This window comes from Loxodonta africana, chromosome 11 (genome assembly GCF_030014295.1).
Source record: "Loxodonta africana isolate mLoxAfr1 chromosome 11, mLoxAfr1.hap2, whole genome shotgun sequence".
NCBI classification, from domain to species: Eukaryota; Metazoa; Chordata; class Mammalia; order Proboscidea; family Elephantidae; genus Loxodonta; species Loxodonta africana.
In genome coordinates, this window is record NC_087352.1 from 36805142 (window position 1) to 36817525 (window position 12384).

The window sequence follows — 12384 nt, forward strand, 5'->3', positions numbered from 1 at the left end:
AAGACCTTGTTAATGTGTTAAAAAGCAAATATATCACTTTGAGGAATATGGTGCAGCTGACTAAAGCCATGGTATTTTCAGTTGCCTCATATGCATGTGAAAGCTGGACAATGAATAAGGAAGACCAAAGAAGAATTGATGTGATTGAATTATGGTGCTGGTGACAAATTTTGAATATACCATGAGCTACCAAAAGAACAAACAAATCTGTCTTGGAAGAACTACATCCGGAATGCTCCTTAGAAACAAGGATGATGAGACATCGTCTCACGTACTTTGGACATGTTATGAGGGACCAGTCCCTTGAGAAGGACATCATTCCTGGTAAAATAGAGGTTCAGCAAAAGAGAGTAAGACCTTCAACGAGATGAATTGGCACAATGGCTGCAACAATAAGGCCAAACATAGAAAAGATTGTGAGAATGGCACAAGACAGGGTAATGTTTCGATCTGTCGTACGTAACTTTGCTATGAGTAGGAACCAACTTGGTGGCACCTAACAACAACAATATTCATGAAACTAAATACTTGGTCAGCACCAGAAGGAAGGAGATAAGGAAGGGAGACAGGGAGTGAGGGAAGAAGGGGAAGGAGGGAGAGAAGGAATTAAGGAAGGAGGAAAGGAGGGTGCGTCAATAGGTAGTAACTAAGAAATGATTGGGTTGAGTACTTTGAATGCTGAGCATAACTAGTAAATAAGGAAAAAAATGTGATTATTTTGTGTTAATAAAAATAATAGTGATGAAAGTAATTATTTTCTAAAGATGAGGTTCATGTTTTAGAAAATGCCAGATGTGCAGGGCCTCTTAGACCACAATAATTACATAGGATTTTGTCCTAAAAGCCTTTTGATTATTTTAAGCAAAGCAGTTATATGATTTTACTGGCATTATTAAAATTCATACTGATAAAGTTTCAGTTAGAAAAAAAATCACCAAAAGAGCACTTGACCTGCACTTTGTGTGGTGCAATTGCCTTCTGGACCTATGGACTTTTACATGACACAAAAATGAGGATAAACAATGATGAAAGACATGATGAAAATAAATATACAACACTGACTACGCTGTGAGTGAGCTGATAGAAAGCAAGAAGGAATGAATGCATGCAGATTGGCTAGTAGAGACTATTAGGAATCACATTTAATGACCAAGTGGCCTTGGACGGAATGTTATAGATATGAAAGAGAGCTGGCAGGACCTACTAGTAATAACTAGTGGAGTGTGTTGCCTGTGGAGTGTGTTGAAGTGGGATTTGCAGGACATACTCCCAGGATTCTAGTTATTGCAGCTAGACAGATGGCTATCTTATTATCTATAGATATATATTTTCAAAAGTATGGAATTTGAATCAGTTTTTGTTGTTTTTGGGTGCTGTCAAGTCAAATTTGACTCAAGGTGATCCCATGTAACAGAGTAGAACTGCATATAAGGTTTCCTAGGCTGTAATCTTTATGGGAGCAAATTGCTAGGTCTTCCTCCTGTGGAATTATACAGTGAAACACATGAGAGCTGGAACTTAATGAGACTGCCTTGTTTTTCTGTTTCACAAGTTTTCTGCCTTTGACAGGGTGCAGTCTTACCACTTTTCTATCTCTCCTTTTAGTGGAAAATACTTGAATTTTCATTCTCTGACAGGTTTCCGCCTTACACAGGTTCCAGCTTTTACAAATTTTACTATATATGAATGATGCTGCTATTTGAGTAAACATGGCTTTGAAGGTGATTAATGACTTTAAAAATGATAGGAAACTTATAATGTGGAGGAAAAAGAATGTAGGATTAAAAAATAGGTCCCAACATTGATAATTGGATATTCTTAAAACTATCGCAATTACAGAATATATAGGAAACTTCATTCTTAAAACCAAAATGAAAACTTCATGAAAAAGATTATAGAGTTCAACATATATTGTATGATAACTCTGACAATAATTGGGCCATTAACAATGTGGCTTTATAGAAATGCCTAGTATAAGTAAATATTTTCACTGACAACATGAATTGTATCATCACAAAAATTCAGCACTTTGCAAAATGTTTTATGCAAAGCTACACTTAGTGAAAAATAGCTAAAATGTTATTGAAAGAGCCTTATTATATATGTGTGACATCAATTTTAAAAAAAAACCTAGAATTTTTCAGAATTGTCATACTTAAAAAAGTCATTAAGGTCTATAATTATATAACCTATGTAAACAGGAGTCAAAATCAACTTGATGGCACTGGGTTTATGGGTATGTAAACAAAGCATGTAAAGAAAGCTTAATTTTCCTTTGTGAACATATGAGCCATAAGCTATCAAACAGAAATTTTTAACTCAGATAATCTGTAATTTTCTTGATAGATTTTGTTATAGGATAGTCATCAAAGGTCATATGATCATGGTGTAGCATAGCTCTCTTGTTGTTAGGTGCCATTAAGGTGGTTCTAACTCATACTAACCCTATGTATGACAGAGCAAAACACTGTCTAGTCTCACAATCATTGCTATGTTTGAGCACATTGTTACAGCCACTGTGTCAATCCATCTTGTTGAAGGATTTCCTCTTTTTTGATGACCCTCTAATTTACCAAGCATGATGTCTGTCTCCAGGGAGTGGTCCCTCCTGATAACACATCTAAAGTACTTGAGATGAAGTCTTGCCATCCTCACTTCTAAGGAACATTCTGGCTGTACTTCTTCCAAGACAGATTTGTTCGTGTATTCAGTACTTTTCACTAACATCATAATTCAAAGTCATCAGTTCTTCTTTTGTCTTCCTTATTCACTGTCCAGCTTTTGCATGCATATGTGGTGATTGAAAATACCATGGCTTGGATCAGCTGCACCATAGACCTCAAAGTAACATCTTTGCTTTTTAACACATTAGAGGTCTTTTGCAGCAGATTTGCCCAATGCAATACAACCTTTGATTTCTTGACTCCTTCCATGGGTGTTGATTGTGGATCCAAGTAAAATGAAATCCTTGACAGCTTCAATATTTTCTCCGTTTATCATGATGTTGCTTATTGGTCTAGCTTTGAGGACTTTTGTTTTCTTTATGTTGAGGTATAATCCATTCTGAAAGCTGTAGTCTTTGATCTTCTTCAGTAAGTACTTCAAGTCCTCTTCACTTTCAGCAACCAAGTTTTTGTCATCTGTGAGTCTTCCTCCAATACTGATGCCATGTTCTTCTTCATATAGTCCAGATTCTCATATTATTTACTCAGCACACAGATTGAATAAATATGGTTAAATGATACAACCCTGATGCACACCTTTCTAATTTTAAACCACACAGCATCCCTGTGTTCTGTTTGAAGTACTGCCCCTTGGTCTATATATGTGTTCCTCACGAGCACACTTAAGCAGTCTGGAATTCCCATTCTTCACAATAGTTGTCTTAGTCACTACAAAACTTGTCTCAAATTTTCAGAAATATAAAAACTGCAAGAGTATTTTATTTTCCGTATTGCTATAGCAAAATCACACAGGACCTGCAATAAATACAAAAAAGTTTCAATCACAAAATTCTAGTTTTTCTGACAAGCAGTTCACATTTTGTGATATTTTTAAATTGCTGACTATTTTCATATAGAAGATATAGGACTGTGCTTTGTGGAAAGACACGGACTTTTAAACATAAAGCTGCAGTAGAATCTAGACTTGCACATGTGTATTTTAAAGATAAATTGAAGATTTCTCATTTTTTTCATTCTCTCTGCAATATTAAAATCCAGGTTTACATTTTTTTACTGCTGAATACATTTGATGACTGATTCCTAATAAAGAGAGCATTTGTGAAGCCCATGTTGGTTTTACAGGGCTAAGAAGTAAAAACATTTGGTCCATATTTAGTTCAAAACTACATATTATTATATTTTGTAAAGCTACAAAAAAATAATGTTTCTAATCTTTTGTTTCTCATAACCCTAAACATAATTATTAAGATATATTTACTAAACAGGTAAATAATGTAGATATTTGGGAAAAAGTTTTCAGAAAAGATTCTTACAGAAAAGAAGACTTTCCAGATTATATATTCTTTATTAAGTATTTTGGATGCTTCCAGTAGACTTGAGTCATGAGCATAAACAGGGAATTTGTTTGAATAATAAAGTCCAGTCATGGCAAACCACTCTCAAGAATACAATATTGGAAGGAACTGAACAAAAGCCATTTTCCTAAATCAACAATATCCAGTATCTGTCTATCCCTATGTGTGATATTCATCATGTGTACAGTTCTTCTGACCTCCTGAGATTATCATAGGCACAGATTCACTGATTTGCATTTGTTAGAACCAATACTTTTCATACCTCAGTTTTTCAGTTGTTTCTTTTTCCATTTTGATTTGTCTAGGAACAGATGCATTTAAACGAAACAAGTCCTTCATTTAAAAGAAACAAATCAACAGTTTTAATTCTGTGAAACAAGAAAAAAAGTTACGTGATATTTTAAAATATTTAATATAAATAATTTATTTTGAGATCATTTCTCTCTGGCCAACATAATTTGACAAAGAAGTAGAAGTCCGTACCTCAATGTTAGTAGGAAAAGATATACTTGTGAGGAAACGCTTGCGGTCATTAGCCATTAGAGAAATGCAAATCAGAACTACAATGAAAAACTGTCTTACCCTGACATTACTTGCAGTAATTAAAAAAAAGAAAAACAGAGAATAACAAATGTAGAAGAGGCTGTGAGGAAAATGAAATTCTTATGCACTGCTGGTGGGAATGTAAAATGGTGCAACCACAGTGGAAAACAATATGGTACCTCCTTAAAAAGATAGAAATAGAAATATACGATCCAACAATCCCACTTCTAGGAATATATCCTGGAGAAATAAGAGCTGTCACATGAATAGACATATACACACTCATGTTCATTGTATCATTATTCACAATAGCAACAGATTGAAACAACCTAAGTGCCCATCAACAGATGAATGGATAAACATTTATGATACATGCACACAGTGGAATGCCATGCAAAAATAAAGAACAATGATGAATCCCTGGAACATCTCACAACATGGAAGACTCTGGAGGGCATTATGTTGAGTGAAATAAATCAATCACAGAAGGACAAATTCTGTATGAGACTGCTATTACAAAAACCCAAGAAAAGGTTTAGACATATAAAAAAGAAAAACAATCTTTGATGGTTATGAGGGAGGGGAGGGGAGGGATAGGGAGGAAAAGTCACTAGTTAGATAGTAGACAAGTGTTAACTTTGGTGAGGGGACAGACAGCACACAATATAGTGGAATCAGTACAATTTGACCAAGGCACAGTCATAGAAACTTCTTAGACACATTCAAACACCTTGAGGGATCACGTTAGTGGGTCTGAGGGTTGAGGACCATAGTCTCAGAGGGCATCTAGATCAATTGGCATAACAAAACTCATAAAGAAAATGTTCTATATCCTACTTTGAAGAGTAGGGTCTGGGGTCTTAAAAGCTTGAGAGTGGCCATCTAAGATACATGTATAGGTCCCATCACATCTATAGCAAAGGAAAATGAAGAAAACTGAAGACACAAGCAAAATATCAGACCAAAGGACTAACGGACCACATGAACCACTCTAATGGACCACATGAACCACTGCCTCCACCAGCCTGAGTCCAGAGGAACTACATGGTGCCCCGCTACCTCTACCGACTGCTCTGACAGGGATCACAATAGATGGTCCTGAACAGAGCAGGAGAAAATGTAGAATAGAATTCAAATTCATGTAAAAAAATCAGACTTACTGGTCTGACAGAGACTGGAGGAACCCCTGGACTACTGCCCCAGGCACCCAACTATCTCAAAACTGAAGCCACTCCCATAGTTCTCCTTCCAACCAAAGATTAGACAGGCCTATAAAACAATAACACATGTGAGGAATATGTTTCTTAGTTCTAGCAAGTGTATGAAACCAAATGAGCAATATCTGCCCAAAAACAAAGACAAGAAAGCAGAAAGGGACAGGAAAACTGGACAAATTTACATGGAGAACCCAGGGTGGAAAGGGAAAGGAGGGGAGTGCTGAAACAATGTGGGGATTGCAGCCAATGTCACAAAACAAATTGTGTATTAGTTTTTGAATGAGAATTAATTTACATTGTAACCTTTCACCTAAAGCACAATAAAAAATTTTTAAAACAGTGAAAGTTATGAATTACTTATTTAGTTAAGACTGTTTAACAATTATTAGAGCCATTTTTTTTTTGTTTTTTAAACACAACATTCCTGGTGTGAAGAATCCTGATCTTATAGGGGAGTTTTTTTTCCTCTAATTTTTATGAAATGTTAATGCTTTTAACTTGTAAACATGGAAAATCACAGTAAAAACATAAACAAGGAAAAGAATTTGAGCACATTCGAATGCAGCTTAAATTCCATATCATGGTACGCAAGGCCTTGAACTGAAACATGGCATCTTATTTGAGTTACTTTCTCCAAAGGTGGTTATCTAAAAACTATTACATGACCTCCATGTGTCTGCCAGTTTCTTGTACTGTTGGGACTTGCGTGTTGCTGTGTGATGCTGGAAGCTATGCCACCATTTTCAGATACCAGCAGGGTCACCCATGGAGGACAGGTTTTAGCTGAGCTTCCAGACTAAGACAGGCTAGGAAGAAGGACCCAGCAGTCTATTTCTAAAAGCATTAAAAAAAAAAAGCATTAGCCAGTGAAAACCTTATGAATAGCAGTGGGATGTTGTCTAATATAGTGCTGGAAAATGAGCCCCCCCAGGTTGGAAGGCGCTCCAAAGATGACTGGGGAAGAGCTGGCTTCTCAAAGTAGAGTAAACCTTAATGACATGGGTGGAGTAAAGCTTTTGGGACCTTCATTTGCTGATGTGGCACGACTCAAAATGAGAAGAAACAGTTACAAACATCCATTATTAATAGGAACCTGGAATGTACAAAGTATGAATCTAGGAAAATTGGAAATTGTCAAAAATGAAATGGAATGCATAACATCGATATCCTAGGCATTAGTGAGCTGAAATGGACTGGTACTGGCCATTTTGAATCAGACAATCATATAGTCTACTATGCTGGGAATGACAACTTGAAGAGGATGGTGTTGCATTCATCATCAAAATGAACATTTCAAGATCTATCCTGAAATACAACGCTGTCAGTGATAGGATAATACCCATACGCCTACAAGGAAGACCAGTTAATACAACTATTATTCAAATTTATGCACCAACAACTAGGGCCGAAGATGAAGAAATAGATGATTTTTACCAGCTGCTACAGTCTGAAATTTATCGAATATACAATCAAGATGCATTGATAATTACTCGCAATTGGGATGAGAAAGTTGGAAACAAAGAAGAAGGATCAGTAGTTGGAAAACATGGCCTCAGTGAGAGAAAAAATGCCAGAGACCGAATGATAGAATTTTGCAAGAACGACGACTTCTTCATTGCAAATATCTTCTTTCGCCAACATAAATGGTGACTATACACATGGACCTCACCAGAAGGAACACACAGAAATCAAATTGATTACATCTGTGGAAAGAGACGATGGAAAAGCTCAATATCATCAGTCAGAACAAGGCCAGGGGCCGACTGTGGAACAGACCATCAATTGCTCACATGCAAGTACAAGGTGAACCTGTAGAAAATCAGAGAAAGTCCACAAGAGCCAAAATATGACCTTGAGTACATCCCAACTGAATTTAGAGACCATCTGAAAAATACACTTCGTGCATTGAATACTGGTGACCAAAGACCAGACGAGTGGTGGAATGACATCAAGAACATGATACATGAAGAAAGCAAGAGGTCACTGAAAAGACAGGAAAGAAAGAAAAGACCAAGATGGATGTCAGAGGAGACTCTGAATCTTGCTCTTGAGCATCGAGCAGCTCAAGCAAAAAGAAGAATTCATGAAGTAAAAGAACTGAACAGAAGATTTCAAAGGGTGTCTCGAGAAGACAAAGTATTATAATGACATGTGCACAGATCTGGAGATGGAAAACCAAAAGCGAAGAACATGCTCGGCATTTCTCAAGCTGAAAGAACTGAAGAAAAAATTTGAGCCTTCAGTTGCAATAGTGAAGGATTCTATAGGGAAAATGTTAAATGATGCAGGAAGCATCAAAAGAAGATGGGAGGGGAGGCGGGGCCAAGATGGCTGACTAGGTAGAAGCTACCTCGGATCCCTCTTGCAACAAAGACTCAGAAAAACAAGTGAATCGAGCACATACATGACAATCTACGAACTCTGACCATCAAACACAGATCTAAAGAGTGGACCTGAGTTACAGAGATGGAGAAAGAGCAACCACGGGGAAGCACCAACTGTTTTCGGAGCCTGGAGCCAGCTTTCCAGTCAGAAAACCTTGGCGCCAGGCTTTGGACTGGGCTCAGGGGACCTGAGCATGGCATCCTGAGACGGCGCAAACACGGGATGCAGCCCTAGCCCCCAGAAGTGACCTTGGGGGAAGCCCAGCCAGTGCACGCAGGCTGACAGGAGGAGAAGTCACCAGAAGGCAGTGGCTGGTTTTGTAGCCTGGAGTGCGGCGTCCCAGCCAGGGAACCTTGGCACTGGGCTTTGGACTGGGAGCAGAGAGCTGACCACGGCTTCTGAGGCAGCACAAGCACAGGACGCAGGCCTGACCCTTGGGGGCAATCTCGACCTGGCCAATGCACACAGGCTACACACCCCTCGGGAATTGCAGATAAAATATTCATCACCAAGCAAGATAAGTAACTTTGTCTATACTCCAGGGTGCTACTCTCGCCTATCTATCCGATACCTCCCCTCCCCTTCCCAGGTAGCTTCATTATCATTGGAATTTCCTGAGCCAGAGGGTGAAATGCTCTGTAGTTTTTTTTTTTTTTTTTTTTGGTCTTTTCCTAACCCATTCTCCTGGCCAGAGAGAAGCAGGTACAAAAAACCCAGGGACCAAAAATCCTTCCCTGACTTGCCAAAATTGGACTAAAAATACAGAACCAGCTCCAGCCAAGCATATGTGATCCACAGTCTTGGGCTTTCATCCCTACAGGGAACAAGGTGGCTATTATAATGCAAAGGCAATTCTGATAGGGATCTGACTGTAATTGTTTTAGCGGATTACTGGAAAGACAAGTTTCCCAGGACTGATATCTCTGCATATTAAACAGAGCCCTCACTGACCCACAACAGGGAACTGAGGGCTGAAGCTCCCCCCAGACCACCTAGCCTCCTGCCATAGGGATCTGAGGATGGTGACGCCTACCAATCTGTAGAGGTACATGCACTGGGTGCCTAAGGTACAGCTGCAGAGCCCACCCATCAAAGTGCTTTAGGAATAGGGACACACCTAACTCACTGGCACTTGGGGGAAACCTGTCAGCATCCTGCCCCCCCCCAGAGTGTGACCCCCTGCAGCTGCTAGAATCTGGTGTGCACAGCTATCGCCACTACTCCTCTAGGTGGATAGGTGACAGTCTGCAACGCACAGTTGGTGACACAAAATCAGATTCTACTCAAGAATAGTGAATGGACTCTTAGGCTTATATATCTGGTAACAGCCCAAACCAGCTGGTAATAGAACATAAGTGATTCAAGGGCTACAACAATCAAGACAGCCCAATCTAGTAGCCCATCTATGTACATTGAAAGAAAACAAAACAAGATAAGACTCAGTGAGCAAATATAAAATAAACCATTGCAAAGCTTAGAGATGGCTTGGAGACAGCAGTCGAAATCAAACCACATAAAGAAGCAGACCATGATTGCTTCTACAACACCCCAAATTAAAGAATCAAAATCTTTCCCAAATGAAGATACAATCCTGGAATTGCCAGATACAGAATATAAAAAACTAATTTACAGAATGCTTCAAGACATCAGGGATGACCAGAAATGAAATAAGGCAATCTACAGAAAAAGCCAAGGAACACACTGATAAAGCAGTTGAAGAAATCAAAAAGATTATTCAAGAACATAGTGGAAAAATTAATAAGCTGCAAGAATCCATAGAGAGACAGCATTCAGAAATCCAAAAGATTAACAATAAAATTACAGAATTAGACAATGCAATAGGAAGTCAGAAGAGCAGAAACGAGCAATTGGAATGCAGAGTGGCTGACCTGGAGGATAAGGGAATTGATACCAATATAGCTGAAAAAAAGTCAGATAAAAGAATTGAAAAAAATGAAGAAACCCTAAGAATCATGTGGGACTCTATCAAGAAGAATAACCTGCATGTGATTGGAGTTCCAGAACAGGGAGGGATAACAGAAAATAGAGAACAGTTGAAGATCTGTGGGCAGAAAACTTCCCTGACATCATGAAAGATGAAAGGATATCTATCCAAGATGCTCATTGAACCCCATATAAGATTGATGCAAAAAGAAAATCACCAAGACATATTATCATCAAACTTGCCAAAACCAAAGATAAAGAGAAAATTTTAAAAGCAGCCAGGGATAAAAGAAAGGTCTCCTACAAAGGAGAATCAATAAGTTCAGACTACTCAGCAGAAACCATGCAGTCAAGAAGGCAACGGGATGACATATATAGAGCACTGAAGGAGAGAAACTGTCAGCCAAGGATCATATATCCAGCAAAACTCTCTCTCAAACATGAAGGTGAAATTAAAACATTTACAGATAAACATAAGTTTAGAGAATTTGCAAAAACCAAACCAAAGCTACAACAAATACTAAAGGAAATTGGTCAGAAAATCAATAGTATCAGATACCTGCACAACACAAGGTCACAGAACTGAACATCCTGATATCAACTCAAATAGGGAAATGATAAAAACAAATTAAGATAATTTTAAAAAGGAAAAAAATGCTCAAAACAGGGCATCATTGAAGTCAATATGTAAAAGATCACAATAATCAAAAAGAGGGACTAAATACAGTAGGCATAGAACTGCCATATGGAGAGGAAAACAAGGCGATATAGGACAATACAAATTCGGTTTTTCCTTAGAAAAATAGGGGTAAATATTAAGGTAACCACAAAGAGGTCTAACAATTCCATACCTCAAAATAAAAACCAAGAAAAACGTAACGACTCAGGAAACATAAAGTCAAATACTAAGAAAATGAGGAACACACAATTTACAAAGAAAAACATCTCAACACAAAAAAGTAAGTGGAAAAATGAAATTGTCAACAACACACACAAAAAGTCATCAAAACGAGAGCAATAAACACATACTTATCTATAATTATGCTGAATGTAAATGGCTAAATGCACCAATAAAGAGACAGAGAGTCTCAGACTGCATAAAGAAATATGATCCGTCTATATGCTGCCTACAAGAGACACACCTTAGACTTAGAGACACAAACAAACTAAAACTCAAAAGATGGAAAAAATATATCAAGCAAAGAACAAGCAAAAAGGAGCAGGAGTAGCAATATTAATTTCTGACAAAATAGACTTTAAAGTTAAATCCACCACAAAGGATAAAGAAGGACACTACATAATGATTAAAGGGACAATTGACCAGGAAGATATAACCATATTAAATATTTATGCACCCAATGACAGGGCGGCAAGATACATAAAACAAACTTTAACAGAACTGAAAAGTGAAATAGACATCTCCACAACTATACTAGGAGACTTCAACACACCACTTTCGGAGAAGGACAGGACTTCCAGTAAGAAGCTCAATAGAGACCCGGAAGACCTAATTGCTACAATCAACCAACTTCACCTCATTGACTTATACAGAACACTCCACCCAACAGCAGTGAAGTATACTTTTTTTTTTCTAGAGCCCATGGAACATTCTCTAGAATAGACTACATATTAGGTCATAAAACAAACCTTTGCAGAATCCAAAACATCGAAATATTACAAAGCATCTTCTCAGACCACAAGGCCATGAAAGTGGAAATCAATAACAGAAAAATTAGGGAAAAGAAATCAAACACTTGGAAACTGAACAATACCCTGCTCAAAAAAGACTGGGTTATAGAAGACATTAAGGAGGGAATAAAGAAATTCATAGAATGCAACAAGAATGAAATCGCTTCCTATCAAAACCTCTGGGACACAGCAAAAGCAGTGCTCAGAGGTCAATTTATATCGATAAATGCACACATACAAAAAGAAGAAAGAGCCAAAATCAGGGAACTGTCCCTACAACTTGAACAAACAGAAAGCAAACAATAAAAGAATCCATCAGGCACCAGAAGAAAACAAAAAATAAAAACTAGAGCTGAACTAAATGAATTAGAGAACAGAAAAACAATTGAAAGAATTAACAAAGCCAAAAGCTGTTTCTTGGAAAAAATTAACAAAATTGATTAACCATTGGCCGGACTGACTAAAGAAATACAGGAAAGGAAACAAATAACCCAAATAAGAAACGAGATGGGCCAGATCACAACAGACCCAACTGAAATTAAAAGAACCATATCAGATTATTACGAA